The sequence below is a fragment of the Schistocerca americana genome, chromosome 2, assembly GCF_021461395.2.
Source record: "Schistocerca americana isolate TAMUIC-IGC-003095 chromosome 2, iqSchAmer2.1, whole genome shotgun sequence".
NCBI classification, from domain to species: domain Eukaryota; kingdom Metazoa; phylum Arthropoda; class Insecta; order Orthoptera; family Acrididae; genus Schistocerca; species Schistocerca americana.
The window spans coordinates 438,705,701-438,722,417 of record NC_060120.1 but is presented as its reverse complement, the minus strand read 5'-3'; positions in this window follow the sequence as shown (position 1 = coordinate 438,722,417).

The window sequence follows — 16,717 nt, the reverse complement described above, 5'->3', positions numbered from 1 at the left end:
AGTACCTACTGCAACCTCCATTCTTCTGAATCTGCTTAGTGTATTCATCTCTTGGTCTCCCTCTACGATTTTTACCCTCCATGCTGCCCTCCAATACTAAATTGGTGATCCCTTGATGCCTCAAAACATGCCCTACCAACCGATCCCTTCTTCTAGTCAAGTTGTGCCACAAACTTCTCTTCTCCCCAATCCTATTCAATATCTCCTCATTAGTTACGTGATCTACCCACCTTATCTTCAGCATTCTTCTGTAGCACCACATTTCGAAAGCTTCTATTCTCTTCTTGTCCAAACTAGTTATCGTCCATGTTTCACTTCCGTACATGGCTACACTCCATACAAATACTTTCAGAAACGACTTCCTGGCACTTAAATCTATACTCGATGTTAACAAATTTCTCTTCTTCAGAAACGATTTCCTTGCCATTGCCAGTCTACATTTTATATCCTCTCTACTTCGACCATCATCAGTTATTTTACTCCCTAAATAGCAAAACTCCTTTACTACTTTAAGTGTCTTATTTCCTAATCTAATTCCCTCAGCATCACCTGATTTAATTTGACTACATTCCATTATCCTCGTTTTGCTTTTGTTGATGTTCATCTTATATCCTCCTTTCAAGACACTGTCCATTCCGTTCAACTGCTCTTCCAAGTCCTTTGCTGTCTCTGACAGAATTACAATGTCATCGGCGAACCTCAAAGTTTTTACTTCTTCTCCATGAATTTTAATACCTACTCCGAATTTTTCTTTTGTTTCCTTCACTGCTTGCTCAATATACAGATTGAATAACATCGGGGAGAGGCTACAACCCTGTCTCACTCCTTTCCCAACCACTGCTTCCCTTTCATGCCCCTCGACTCTTGTAACTGCCATCTGGTTTCTGTACAAATTGTAAATAGCCTTTCGCTCCCTGTATTTTAGCCCTGCCACCTTCAGAATTTGAAAGAGAGTATTCCAGTTAACGTTGTCAAAAGCTTTCTCTAAGTCTACAAATGCTAGAAACGTACGTTTGCCTTTTCTTAATCTTTCTTCTAAGATACGTCGTAAGGTTAGTATCGCCTCACGTGTTCCAACATTTCTACGGAATCCAAACTGATCTTCCCCGAGGTCCGCTTCTACCAGTTTTTCCATTCGTCTATAAGGAATTCGCGTTAGTATTTTGCAGCTGTGACTTATTAAACTGATAGTTCGGTAATTTTCACATCTGTCAACACCTGCTTTCTTTGGGATTGGAATTATTATATTCTTCTTGAAGTCTGAGGGTATTTCGCCTGTCTCAAACATCTTGCTCACCAGATGGTAGAGTTTTGTCATGACTGGCTCTCCCAAGGCCATCAGCAGCTCTAATGGAATGTTGTCTACTCCCGGGGCCTTGTTTCGACTCAGGTCTTTCAGTGCTCTGTCAAACTCTTCACGCAGTATCTTATCTCCCATTTCGTCTTCATCTACATCCTCTTCCATTTCCATAATATTGTCCTCAAGTACATCGCCCTTGTATAGACCCTCTATATACTCCTTCCACCTTTCTGCCTTCCCTTCATTGCTTAGAACTGGGTTGCCATCTGAGGTCTTGATATTCATACAAGTGGTTCTCTTCTCTCAGCCATCCCTGCTTAGCCATTTTGCACTTCCTGTCGATCTCATTTTTGAGACGTTTGCATTCCTTTTTGCCTGCTTCATTTACTGCATTTTTATATTTTCTCCTTTCATCAGTTAAATTCAATATTTCTTCTGTTATCCAAGGATTTCTACTAGCCCTCGTCTTTTTACCTATTTGATCCTCTGCTGCCTTTACTACTTCATCCCTCAAAGCTACCCATTCTTCTTCTACTGTATTTCTTTCCCCCATTCCTGTCAATTGTTCCCTTATGCTCTCCCTGAAACTCTCTACAACCTCTGGTTCGTTTAGTTTATCCAGGTCCCATCTCCTTAGATTCCCACCTTTTTGCAGTTTCTTCAGTTTCAATCTGCAGTTCATAGCCAATAGATTGTGGTCAGAATCCACATCTGCCCCTGGAAATGTCTTGCAGTTTAAAACCTGGTTCCTAAGTCTCTGTCTTACCATTATATAATCTATCTGATACCTTTTAGTATCGCCAGGAATCTTCCAGGTATACAACCTTCTTTTATGATTCTTGAACCAAGTTTTAGCTATGATTAAGTTATGCTCTGTGCAAAATTCTACAAGGCGGCTTCCTCTTTCATTTCTTCCCCCCCAATCCGTATTCACCTACTATGTTTCCTTCTCTCCCTTTTCCTACTGACGAATTCCAGCCACCCATGACTATTAAATTTTCGTCTCCCTTCACTACCTGAATAATTTCTTTTATCTCGTTATACATTTCATCTATTTCTTCATCATCTGCAGAGCTAGTTGGCATATAAACTTGTACTACTGTAGTAGGCATGGGCTTTGTGTCTATCTCGGCCACAATAATGCGTTCACTATGCTGTTTGTAGTAGCTAACCCGCACTCCTATTTTTTATTCATTATTAAACCTACTCCTGCATTATCCCTATTTGATTTTGTATTTATAACCCTGTAATCACCTGACCAAAAGTCTTGTTCCTCCTGCCACCGAACTTCACTAATTCCCACTATATCTAACTTTAACTTATCCATTTCCCTTTTTAAATTTTCTAACCTACCTGCCCGATTAAGGGATCTGACATTCCACGCTCCGATCCGCAGAACGCCAGTTTTCTTTCTCCTGATAACGACGTCCTCTTGAGTAGTCCCCGTCCGGAGATGCGAATGGGGGACTATTTTACCCGCGGAATATTTTACCCAAGAGGACGCCATCATCATTTAATCATACAGTAAAGCTGCATGTCCTCGGGAAAAATTACGGCCGTAGTTTCCCCTTGCTTTCAGCCGTTCGCAGTATCAGCACTGCAAGGCCGTTTTGGTTAATGTTACAAGGCCAGATCAGTCAATCATCCAGACTGTTGCCCCTGCAACTACTGAAAAGGCTGCTGCCCCTCTTCAGGAACCACAAGTTTCTCTGGCCTCTCAACAGATACCCCTCCGTTGTGGTTGCACCTACGGTACGGCCATCTGTATCACTGAGGCACGCAAGCCTCCCCACCAACGGCAAGGTCCATGGTTCATGGGGGGAGGTAACTCGTTGTTATACTGGAAATAAGTTGTCGTCAGGCAGTGTTTAAATAAAGCCACTATGTCAGTCATAAAAATATCTGCTATATATGAAATAGCTTCGTTTACAGGCACCATGGTAAACAATGACACTACATCGAAGCTCATAAGAATATCACTTGGGCTGACGTTAATCTCCCTCAGTTTTTCAATAAAATGCACCGAGTTTTTAACGTAACTGTCCGTTCTGCTAATGTATGGTTGCAGCAAGCAGGCGAGATATCTGGCCATCTCTTGTGTTGGAAATCCTATCGCACTCACAATCGCTCTCAACGGGACCTGTGGTTTATGTACCTTTGGGAGTCCGTAAAGTCTGGGTGGATAAGCTTCCGTTTTGCAGAGTTGTTTTTCATCATCAGAAGAAAGAGAAGATAGTTGTACCAGTTGATTGGCATTTCTCAACATTTTTGTTGTAGGATCCTTCTGAAGCTTTTTATAAGTAGTGGGATCCAAAAGGTCACTAAACTTCTTACGATAATCTTCGGTGTTCAGCAAAACCGTCTCCCGCAGATGGAGACGAAACGTTAGGCGGAAATTTTATACATCGACCACGGCCTCTCAGCCCGAAAGTTTCAACTGAAGACAAAACCGACCGTGAAAGCCTACATTGTATGATTAAACGCCTCTACGGGGAGGAAATGTGAGTTTTAGTTCGGTGACTGGAGGGACTGCGCAAGAAGAAAGCACAACTGTGTAGGCTTACTTTCTTGCTACTTCCTGCTCGCATCTCGTGGTCGTGCAGTAGCGTTCTCACTTCCCACGCCCGGGTTCCTGGGTTCGATTCCCGACGGGGACAGGGATTTTCTCTGCCTCGTGATGGCTGGGTGTTGTGTGATGTCCTTATGTTAGTTAGGTTTAAGTAGTTCTAAGTTCTAGGGGACTGATGACCATAGATGTTAAGTCCCATAGGGCTCAGAGCCATTTTTTTGCTACTTCCTCTATACTGGAGCAAACACTGCACAAAATACTAATCCCACAGCCTTCTACTCATCGTCGTTAGGTGAATATCCACAGATGGGTCACGCTTTTGATATGTAAGAGCACCACTGGTTTCTTTTAAGTAGATGCAACAGGTATCAGAAAAAGAAGCATGTTTGGAAACCACCGAAATGGAAGACTCTTCGATAACTATGGCCTCATTACTGCTTTGGTTTCTTCCATCATGGATTGCATTCTCAGCATTCTCATATATACCTCTTGCAGGAAGCTGTGCCTCCTACATTGATTTATATCGTCTTTCTTTGTGCTGTTGTGCTGTTTGTACGCTCTCTGCTATTTTTTCCAGCTCTTCCTCAATCTCTAAGTCTTGTAAAATGACGTCAGACGTCCAGAGAAGTTCTACAGTCATTCATGTATAGTTTGGTAACACGCTACGTACTGTAATCAGAACTTGCTTCACAGTGCTATAGTGAAAGAAAAAGGATTCGTTCACCAACAAGAAAATCAATATAAATGCACTTCATGATCTCAGTAATCATGTCCACAATATTTCACCTTCAACCTTCATTTTCACATTGAATCATTCTTGTCTCATTAACTCGTATACCTCATTTACAGGGTGTTTCACTAAATGTGTTTGCCCCAAAGAGTTTCAGTAAAAAGATACGATTTTTTAAATGGGACAATAGTTGTTTCTATCATGCACTGGAATCAGTAACACCAGCTGTGTATACATCAATTGAAATTACATTCCTATCATTTTAGTTTGGGAGCTACATCCATCCAAAGTTTCAGGGGCAGATACTACATGCTGTACATAGTACATGGCTGTGCGATGGGTGATGGATGTTCTGCGGGTGGGAAGTTGATCTAAATGAGATGTTCAAATGTGTGCCCATGTTCCTGAATGCACAATGCAATGTACCTTGTAAAGGATGCGGACGAGATGTAACATCGCCGGTGTCACGGAGCAACATGCGTCCTCGATGCGCCGTTTTAGATCATCTGGGCATGTGGGCTCAGTGACATAAATACGATCCTTTAGACATCCCCACAAAAAGAAATCTAATGGTGTTAAATCGGGCGACCTTGCGGGCCATGAATGAGGACTATGGCGCCCCAACCACCTTCCCGCAAACCTGTTGTTTAGTTCTTCCACAACAGCACCTCAGAATGGGCTGGGTGACCATCGTGCTGCATCCTCATATGGACTCTTGTGAGTAGACACACATGTTCAAGGAGATTACCCAAACTGTCGACTATAGACGCGCGATATAACTCTCTTGTCAGTGTACCTGTGAAGTAGTGTGGACCGATGATTTCATCCCCAAGGTTTCCACACCATACATTTAAAGACCACCTACGTTGACGGTCGACAGGTCGTACTCAGCCGAGGATTGTCTACGGCCCAGTAGTGCACGTTATGGCGATTCACTGCACCATAATTTGTGAACGTGGGCTCATCAGAGAACAGAACGCCTTGTAAAGACTCCAGCGTGAAATTACGCATGGCCCATTCACAGAATGTAACTCTCGCGCGGAAATCGTTCCCATGCAGCTCCTGGGTCAGTGACAGGCGGTACGGGTGAAACCTGTGGCCGTGTACTGTACGCCACACAGATGAGGGACTGACACCAGCGACTGCAGCAACGGCTCGTAGGCTGACACGAGGATCGTGGTGTACTGCAGCTACAACAAACACCTCCGTCTTCTCACTTCTTGCAGTTCTTCCTCTATTACTGCGGCACATCACCAGGCTGCCTGTTTCCCGAAGTCGTTGTTCGGCACGGAAGAACGTACGCCATGGCCGTTTCAGTGGCATCGTGTCGGCACTAGCCGAGCACCAGCAACATGTCAACGTACTCGTTGTTCGTGTAAGCCATCTTCATCCGATGTCATTAACAGTGGTATATTGAGCCCCGTTTGTTTGTGTGGCTCGGGTATACGGCCGTTGCAGCCACAGTCGGCAGTCTAACAGTGCATCGAGGAAGCTTCTCGCTCCGTGACACCGGCGACGTTACAACTCGGCCGCACCACATTTAGAAGGCTCATTGCGTTATGCGCAGAGGGTGTGGTATCTGCCCCTGAAACTCAGAAGGGCTGTAAAACTAAAAATGATAGGAATGTAATTTAAATTGATGTATACACAGCTGGTGTTACTGATTCCAGTGCATGATAGAAACAACTATTGTTACATTAGAAAATCGTATCTTTTTGCTGTAACTCTTTGGATAATAACACAATAAACTATGTTCATAGCTCCGCAGACAGTGTAACGTTTCTTATGTTGACCTACTGTAATAAATATTTCCGTCGTCCATTACTACGTGAATTACAGGGGCAAACACATTTAGTGAAACACCGTGTATACGGGATATACGAGTTAATGAGATAAGAATGATTAAATGTGAAAATGAAGGTTGAAATTGAAATACTTTGGAGATGATTATTGAGATCAGGAAGTGCATTTGTATTGATTTTATTGTTGGTGAACGAATCCTTTTTCTTTCACTATAGCTCTGTGAAGTAAGTTCTGATTACAGTGCGTAGCGTGTTACCAGAACAAAACATGAGTGACTGTAGAACGCCTGGCACACAGATGTCACGTTGCTGCAAACCGGACGCTTAATATGGCGCTGCTATCCCCATCTTCCTGCCCGCCTTCTGCACCTTACAGCGGCTACCTCTTCTTATGTTTCCTCTCCAACGGAAGCTGTGTCTTACTACTGCGAGGAGTGACCCCTCCCTCTCATCTTCCTGCCAGCCATCACGGAGTGTCGGCCTATCACACACCGCTACCACTTACTGCTCACGTGGTCCCAGTTCACAGGTACTTCTACACGCGATCTGACAGGTCCTGGATGCACGCGACTTCTTCCTCCACTACATTTCATGTTTTCAATGGAACATAGCACTTCGCACTTTTTACGCTGCTTGTAAGGTAGCTACTCTTGTACTCTGAATTTGTTTAACGACTTCGGGACAGTAATTGTATTTCTCTGCCACTTTCCTTTTTTTTACAATAGACAATAAACTCCGTCTTCTACAAGTGGTTCGCTACGGCCGAGTTTAAATGATGTTGATGGCGGTCGCTACTGTCTATAACTCTCTTATCTCATGCCTCACTACAGTTGTTACGATTACTGTATTAACTGCCTGTAACAATTACCCTTATGTGTTAAGAAGCTTTCTACTGTAAATTTTGTATTTAGTAAGTAAGATTTTAATCACTGCCTCAGCTGAAGGTACCACATGGAAAGTGGTGTTGTAGAAAACTGCCATGCAAATGTGTTAAAAAAAAAAAAACTAGTGCACCTTACCATTGAATTTGTGAGTACAATATGTAGGTAAGATTTGTGAATGACAGTGCAGTTTACCTGTCGCTGCATTTTGCACTTTTTTTTTTTTTTTTTTTTTTTTTTTTTGAGGCAGTTAAAGAGACAGCACATCTGTTGACATGGAGCAAACTAAACAGAATTTTGTGTTTGTGTTTTCCTATGATAACGGTTATTGTATTTACTTTGATGATGCACCATTCTTGAAGTGTATGAGTTTTTTAAGGTGAAGGAATACTGATTTACTGGTTTTCACATATTAATTTGGTCTGCCCATGTGCACGTACCCAAGTTCAGGCAATGACAGTTTATCAGACGATCTGGCTTTTTTGCGTTGCCATTTATTAGTTGAAGCTACAATGTTAGTTAACGTTGATCTAGATGTGGGATTTGTATATTTACTTCAAGATTCATTCAAACTCACGTTCATTGCATTTTAGGGAACTGGTTAAAATAATATTTCATTAGTACCAGCCTCACTCATCCTTCAAACATTTTCTCAACGTGAGTTCCCACATCGGGATACATATCTGGTGGAACCGTTCTTGCTGAATATGTTAACACGGTGAGACCCTTTCTCGTTGTTGCTGAATAAGTTAACATCGCGAGACCCTGTCCGCCTCTGCTGACAAAAATAATTACACGCGATACTCAGATGACAAATAGGGAACTTGGGAGACGAGTCACGCGTGTGGTTGCTGTAGCATCTCGGAGGACAGTGCCGACTGCAGATACTTTCCTGTAATTCAGCTTTCAGCCAGAGCGGACAGCTCCCGCCATCTGTCCCTGGCCCTGTACACCAGAACCGGCCATCAGCGTGAACCGCCTCCTCTTGTGTACCTATTCCATTTATCTCATTCACGCAACGCCTAGACTGGTAGTTGTCCTTCACTTCAGGAGAAATTTCTGTATATCATAATTTCAAAAAACACTAAACGTACAATGACTTTCACTTTTTAACTTCAAGCCACTTCTCTTCCGACGCCCCCGTCTCCTATACTTCACTCGCGCCTGTACAGATGAGTTCTACTTTGGTGGAACATGGTGAGGTGTCTGTGACGCCTGAATTTCGTAAAGCACTAATTTATGTGAGGAACTGTATTTTTGGGGTAAGCCTTCTTATAATTGTAGTTGTTTTCCTGTTTTTCTTGTTATTTGATGTACATTTGGTTCATGTGTCACTGTAAATTGTGTACGTATGTACGCGTAATCCGTATAGCGTTTACTTAAGATTTAAGGCTTCGTTGTGTATCCTCGTCCTTATTGTTATTGTAGGACATGTTTCGTGCCTCTTTGTAAAGTTGATGCCTGTAGGGCCAAACATTGTACTGGATGCCATGTGTAAGGTTAAAGTTTGCTGATTGTACATGCACGTGTGCCTTTTAAAGATTTTATTTGGTATTAGGATATAAGAGTTAATTTTGCTAAATATTACTTTATTATTTCCGGTGTCAAGTTTATGCATTCTTCCATGCAGATGACTAGTTTTATAATCAGTCCAAGCATACATACAGAAACAGACGAAATTCTGAACAATGTTCTTTTCTCGAAACTGCTAAAACAACTTAGTTGAGCCACATTTGCACTTAGAATCATCGTGAACCTTGGGAGAGACAAATCAATAAATTGACATATTTTGCGAAATGTCATTCAAAAATGCCGTGTAGAATAATGTTTAAAAAAGAAACTCTTCACTGCTCAAAAACGTGGTGCAAGAATAGTATGTGACGCTCGCCCACGAACATGTTGTAGACATATGTTTAAGGATCTGCGTATTCTGACTATTGTTTCACAGTATATTTATTTCCTCGTCAAGTTTCTTGTAAATAATCCACTATGTACAAAAGGAACAATGATGAAAACATAATTAGAACATGAGAAGGAAAAATACATTCATTATTCCACATTAAGGTTGTCTTTAGCACAAAAAGAAGCGCGCAATACTGAAACAAAAGTTTTTAATCACGTACCCACTGATATAAAATGTCGGACAGACAGCAAAGTAAAATTTGAAATCTAACTGCAAAAGTGATTCCTCGACAACTCCTTCTGTTCCATAGAAAAACTTCTATTATTGTAATGTGTAAAAGATGGTTGGTAGCAATTACGAACTCACATCTGTATACTTAAAAAATAAATAAAAACATTATAAAGATTCAGTAGTAGCCATGTATACAAGTTAATTTGCATAGTCAATATAAAATGAATCGTTCCAGGTGATTACGATTTATCAAGCAAAATCATCCATGGAACATGAAACTAATTAACTTGTTGTATGGTACTTCTTGGTAATAAAGTTATTTGCATTTGATCAAGAATCCACGCTCACACAAGTTCACCCAAACCCCATCCCCACTTAATACTTGTGCCACATTGAAGAATGTTCCTGAATGTTACAGAATCTTTTAGAAATCTCGAGAACCTTCTAGAATGCTCCAGAGCGTTATAGAACCAGAATTTTAGAGAATGTTCTAGAATATTCCAGGATGTTCGAGAAATATAGGCGATGGTGAGGCGCATGTGTGCGTATAGTATCGGAAATGGATTAGAGTGGATTAAGGAAAAGTGAGAGTGACAGAAAATTAAGTAATTTTAAGAATTTCTCGGAATGTTCTAGAATATCCGTGGGTGCTCACTAATGCTCTTGAGTAAGCTGGACTATTCTCAGAAAAAAATGTAAATAAGTAAAGACATTCCTTTTTCAGTTCATACTCCATAATTGCAAAAACAATATATGAGAAGGATACTATCAGGATACGAGAAGGGTGAACAAATAGTAGAGATGTTCTGTAACGCTTAAAAAGTAAGGAGTAAAAAGTTCTGTTGCTTCGCTTACGATCTAGAAACATGTTTATTGATGAGAAGTTCTCACAAAATACTGACATTTTGCATTTTATTTACTAATGTAGTATACATCAACCAACACTGTCCAATTGATACCACACATGACGTGTATTCCACCTGCACAAATGGTCAAAAATGGTTAGGACTGTCCACTAGCCTAGAGTACAATAACGATTTTAAAGTAGCACCTTAGCTTCAAAATACCTCAGCTCTTAGCCTGATTTATTATTTGCCTGAACAGATCGAGTGTTACGTCCACCGAGTTAAATTGCCGCCACCTAACCTTTAATGACTGTACGAAGCTTTGGAGATAGCACGGCTCCATATGTCCTCGTAAATATAACAGCAGCCCCATGGAACACTTCCATGAGTACTAGATGGCAAGAGAGCGGAAAACTTTTGAAGCCAACACGTGGTCATAATAGTGCGGTAGACTGTGCACTTCGTAACTAAGTTTCATTCAGTGCAGATATGACTTTGTACAACCAAACGGTGATTCGAAATTCCATACCTTTTGTCATCAAGAAAAACCTGTACTTCTGGTCACTAATTGAACGTGAGCTGTCCCAGGATTACAAGGTACGTGGCAACAACAGTGAGAGCGGAAACTATCAGACGGCGGTCGATTTTGACGAATCCAGCGGCGCTGAATGACAGACGAGGCCCATGAAGCGTGAACCTCAAGAAGTCATCGAGGTTCGCCGTGTGCCGTTGAGGTACCAGCGATGCCCTGAGGAGGATCACCCCCGTGGCTGCCGCTGCGTCTTCTGCAGCCGCACAGGACAGCGAGAGCGATAGGAGCTTCAGCCAGTGCAAGGCGAGCCACATCCCCGATGTGCCCACGGACAGGACGAATGGGAGATTCGTCACACTGGTAGGTGACAGCAACTTGACGAGGATCTCGTAGGAGCTGCAGATGGCACCACAAACAGAGCCCGCGATGTCGAGGGCCAGTGGCAAGCCAAAGTGCCGCATTAGGTGTTCAGCGGCGCGTCCCAAGACCACATAGGCCTTCTGCAGCTGCAACAGTGAGCACCGCCGAGGTGGCGACGGCCCCACAAACAACTCAGAGCAGGAGGAGGACAGAGCCACATGGAGAGCTGCGTTCAATCTGGAGAACCTGGTCCACATTTCCAAGACGAGCAGGCTGAACTGTAGTGTGATCACCAAGTCAAAGAACACCCATAACATGATTGTGAGACGTATGTAGGTTGTTCCAAAGTCGGCGAATGACACCGCCACCAAGCCCAACAACACCGAAAGGATACTGGCTGTGCAGAATCCTCCCAAAATTTTTCGATGTTCCATCTTCTTGGCTGTAATACACATATCAGCTGATTTCATCTCCTTCGTGGAATCTAGTAAGTATTGGCACCTAGTTACAGCACATATTCCCAGCATTAACAGCAACTTCGTTTTTCCGAGGGCTCCTATGATAAAGTATATGGTGTGCATTATAGGTGAAACCTGTCGATCAGTGTTGAAATAAACGGAGACTAAGAAACCTTGCGACGTAAGATTCACGGCCAGTACGAAGAACCATAAGGCAGAAGGAGTAAGATAACTCTTGTAGAAATATCTCTGTCGCTTCCTGCAAAACGCAGCAGGACGAAATTTCCGCTTCGTAGGTGCCAATCCAAATACTTTCCACATTCCATAAAAACATTTCAAGAATATGTTAAAGTTTAACATAGTCTTCTTTTTGTACCCTCACGTTAAAGCGCAAAATGTCGCTGTAGGTCTGCTAGTACTGGAGGGGAATTATATAGTTCACCTCGTCTGAAAACTAAGCAATCAACTACTATTGTGTGCAGCAGTCAGCTTAGTTCCTACCAACAGATTGCTTCACAATAGAACATTAAAGTACGAAATTACTTTCGTTTGCATCTTTTAAGTACTTGTATTGACGTTTCGAGTAGGAAGTGAATTGTCGTTATGACTGTGTATTCCTAACGAGTTTGTGCATTGTACTCTTAATGCATTTGTGATTTTCATCTTAACCCTGTCTACAAACTGCATTACTCGTATTGTGAACGTCAACTAGCGACAATAGAAATATGGACTGTCCTCTGCCATAGACGAAGGTGTCACGTCTCGTCTCCATTTTGTTATTGTTGGATTCTTTTGTTAGGTTACTTCAAAGCGTAATACATTCACTGAACAGATTGCATACATTACAATTCTTAAAACACAGACAGGGGATTTCACCTCTCAGAAATACTCTGTATGCAAATCTGTAATTTTTTTCTTTGCAGCTTCTTGTCTCAAGTACCATCGAGCGCCACCGCAACCCATTCCATAACAACTGTATCTTCATTCGATCATCAGTGTTCAGCACTGCCACGATTTCCTCTCGTGAGCCAGACTCTTCAGTTTAGAGTACTAGCTGCATACAACGTTTCAGTTATTTGTCCTATATGTTACTGGCATTGTGTGAAAACCCGGAATTCTACAGAATGCCTAGGTAATGTATGGAACACCTCATAGTTTTAGGCAAACTATGAAGTACAAGACTGCGAAAATGTCCTAGGCATTTTATACAATTCCTAGGCACTATATATAATAACCAGTAACATTTACGCAAAGTGATAAAAGGGCACAAGATGAGTATCCTTCATTAATTAATACGCATTTAAAACTGAAAAACAAAATTACGAAATAAAGCACAGGATATTCTTACCTGAAAACAATGAAAGCAGAAGTGAGATTGATGTACTTGTAACAGGAAGTATTCACTTTTGTTCTTCACAAAAAAACACGTTACATTTTGGCAGTTTCATGTTGTACACACATTTCAGAACTTAAAGAAGAATGCGAACAGAATATTGTTACCGGTAATATCAAAACCAGAACTTGTTGCAGCAGAGAAGGCTGGATTGACGCTTTGAATTGCACTTATTTTTTTCATATTTTGTTGCTGTGCTGCAATTTCATATTTTGGCGTTTCGTATTGCACTTACACCTAACGAATTCTTGGCCTCTTCCTGTGGACTGGCAAGTAGCTGCAGATCGAAGAGGTATTTCGTGGTCAGGAACGTCTTGAGTTCTCATTAAGTTCTTTGAACATGCGGTGAATAGAGCTGCTTCAAGATTCCTTCTGCAGTTATCAGTCGGTAAAAGCCGTCTTCTGTCATATTCACAACTGCCAGCAGACTTCGTAGGTCACCCTGTCCTTTGTCGACGTTGGCTGTCGGAACTCGCACAGCTGAAATCAAAGGCACAGCGGGAATTTTTTGTCAGAATCCTTTTCATTTTTTTATCCTGAATCACAAGGTACAATTTCAGAGACAAACACATTTAGTGAAACACCCTGTATATCTCATATGAACGTCATCCATCAACTTCGACTTACATTGCTGCTCTATAGACTGCGACAGTGAAAATATGTTCATTAAATATATCATCCCGTTAAAGTAACACCATCCCCTAACACACAGTTCAAACACATTTACCCACTAGTGATGAGTTCCAACTACAGAATTCCCCGTAGAAGAAAATAAGAATACGAAGAAGACTAACGAAAAGGAAGAGGGCAAAAAGCGCATCCTTTCATTCCTGAATTCGATATCCCACACAGCATCCTAAAAGTTTCGGCAATGCAAGTGCTAATCGTGTAATTACGACTGTGTATTCGCTTGTGGCCTAAAGTCACCTAGTCCTGCTAGCGATGTGATCAATGCTACCAGGATTGTCTAAACAGTTTGTGGCTCTTCTTGCAAGGCCTACAGGTCGCTCTCACGTCTGTTTACAGTAAAAATTTATCGGAACGAAATATTCCGACCTGCTCGGAATGTATGTGGTTCCTAAGGCACATCTTGCCAGCTTCATGGTCCTGGACATTGTGTGGAATTGTAATAAATTTTGAAATCTTCCCCTGCCTCGGCAGTCTAACACCGACTACAGCAGCGGGTGCGGTAGGTGTTGGCTTTACGTCCCGAATAAAGACAGCCTCTGCTTGCACTTTAACTTCTTATAAAAGGACTTGGTTACGTGTTGCATCTCTTTCAAAGGTGTATGACCAACTGGGAATCGTTTTGATTCTGTCAGCAAATGCCCCCCCCCCCCCTGACAGTGGGTGATTTATCACAGTAATGACTGACTCTTCTGTTATCCAAATCGTGCTTTGTAAATCCTTGACCACGGCTCTCTGCATTGTTTAACGCATTTACTCATCCTCTGTAAGTTCTTCGTAGATTTCTTTCAGAGCGTGCCACGCTTCTTTAGCAAATGAACATCTATCCACGAATGGACAGAGTGTGATTTGAGCTTTCCTTGCATATACTTCAGTTACCACGGTTATTTTGCCTGTTACGAAGAAACAAGCAGAAAAAACAAACACCTTAAACAGGCCGTGTATCCAACGGTACCAACAGACCGCCGTCTCATCCTCAGCTTTTAGGCGTCACCGAATGCGGATATGGATGTAAAAGGACATGTAGCCAGCACACCGCTCTCCCAGTCGTTGTCAGCCTTCGTCACCAGTGTCTCTACTTCTCAGTCAAGTGGCTCCTCAACTGGCCCCACAAGGATTGAGTGCACCAGTTACGCAATCCCCCAATTGCTTGTGTTCTAGTCAACCAACATACGGCTTTCTCCTACGTGTATCTCGCAAAGGGACCATAAGGGTAGAAATAAAGAGCTTTCAGCTGATACAGAGGCCGACCAACAAAATAAGAGATGATGTCCCAAGCAGTTACGCAAGCAGAAATAGAATTCAATGACCCGCACGCAACTGGAAAGGAGGAACTGACAGTGGGACGCAAACTATCCTCCGGCACACACCGTAAGCCAGCTAGTAAAATATAGACGTAGATGTACGTGTAATTGAGTCTGCATTGCAAACTACAACATACTATAGTTCGTTCTGCCCTTTATAAGCTATAAACTAAATTAGTGTCTACAGAATTAGTGTGCTCTCAGTATCTAGCACTACATTTTAGTACTGTTAGTCGAATTTAGAAGTCATCATATTTGCTGAAAACAATTTTGTACATGCTGAATTAGTATATTTTAATTCTCAACGTGCTTTTTCTGTGAAAGGTGACATTCTGATTTATGTTAGGGAATGTGTAGTCTATTTTTCTGAGATTTTTTGGGTGTTTAGTACTGTAATCAGTAGTGTTTTCACTTCATTTCCTTTGTTTACAATATTTCTCATTCTTGTCTGGTTTTGTTTTTTTCTTACACTGAAACACTTATGTTGTGTGGCGGCGATGGCGAGGCATTGCAGAGTCTCTGACCAGAGAGCCATTTATCGTGGCTAGTCTGCGCTTGACCGCGCGAGAGTTGCGAGCGGTACTCAGTCAGTAGTAGTCGTGCAGTACAGTTGCGAGCAGCAGTCTGTCGGTAGTAGCAGCCCAGCCCAGTTGTGTGATGTAGTCGGTCCGCAGTAGTATTCGAGAACAGTTGTGTGTGTGAGTCGGCGGGCATCGACATGGCACTCTGGTCAAGATTCAGTTGCGCTCAGCTAATAATGTAAATTAACTGTAACTAATTTGTGCAACAATCGCCCCAATAATAATTTTGGTTTTCAAAGCAATTTTTTAACAAAGAATTCTTTAGTGAAAGAAATATTCCCTTGATATTCCTTAAAGAAAAGCTGCCCTTAAATTCAAAATTTTTGCAATCAATTTCCTCCAAGCTATGGCAAAAACAATAAGAGCAGATGCAGCTTTACTAAGGTAACAATTTCAGTTTAATTAATGAACAGGGCCTAAGATCGACATTTCGATCTGTTTTGTCACTGAGAGTTTATCATCACTGAATTGACTTTCATTTTTTTTGTGAGGAACTTATACTTGGGTCAGATTGCTAATTTTTGTTTAATTGTCATTGTCAGTAGATTTCATTGCAGGAGGTTACACTTGGCTCCCATTTATTATTTTTTTTATTTAAATATTTCTGTGGGGACGATATTGCTTCGTGGCTCCATTATTATTTAACTTTGTCATACATAATTTTCGGTGGGGAGGTTACACTTGGTGACACCCAGTCCAGGATCGTATTTCGTTGAGAGTCTTTTGAAAACCAGTCAGATATCTGCTCTTATTTGCTTAGATATACACTCCTGGAAATTGAAATAAGAACACCGTGAATTCATTGTCCCAGGAAGGGGAAACTTTATTGACACATTCCTGGGGACAGATACATCACATGATCACACTGACAGAACCACAGGCACATAGACACAGGCAACAGAGCATGCACAATGTCGGCACTAGTACAGTGTATATCCACCTTTCGCAGCAATGCAGGCTGCTATTCTCCCATGGAGACGATCGTAGAGATGCTGGATGTAGTCCTGTGGAACGGCTTGCCATGCGATTTCCACCTGGCGCCTCAGTTGGACCAGCGTTCGTGCTGGACGTGCAGACCGCGTGAGACGACGCTTCATCCAGTCCCAAACATGCTCAATGGGGGACAGATCCGGAGATCTTG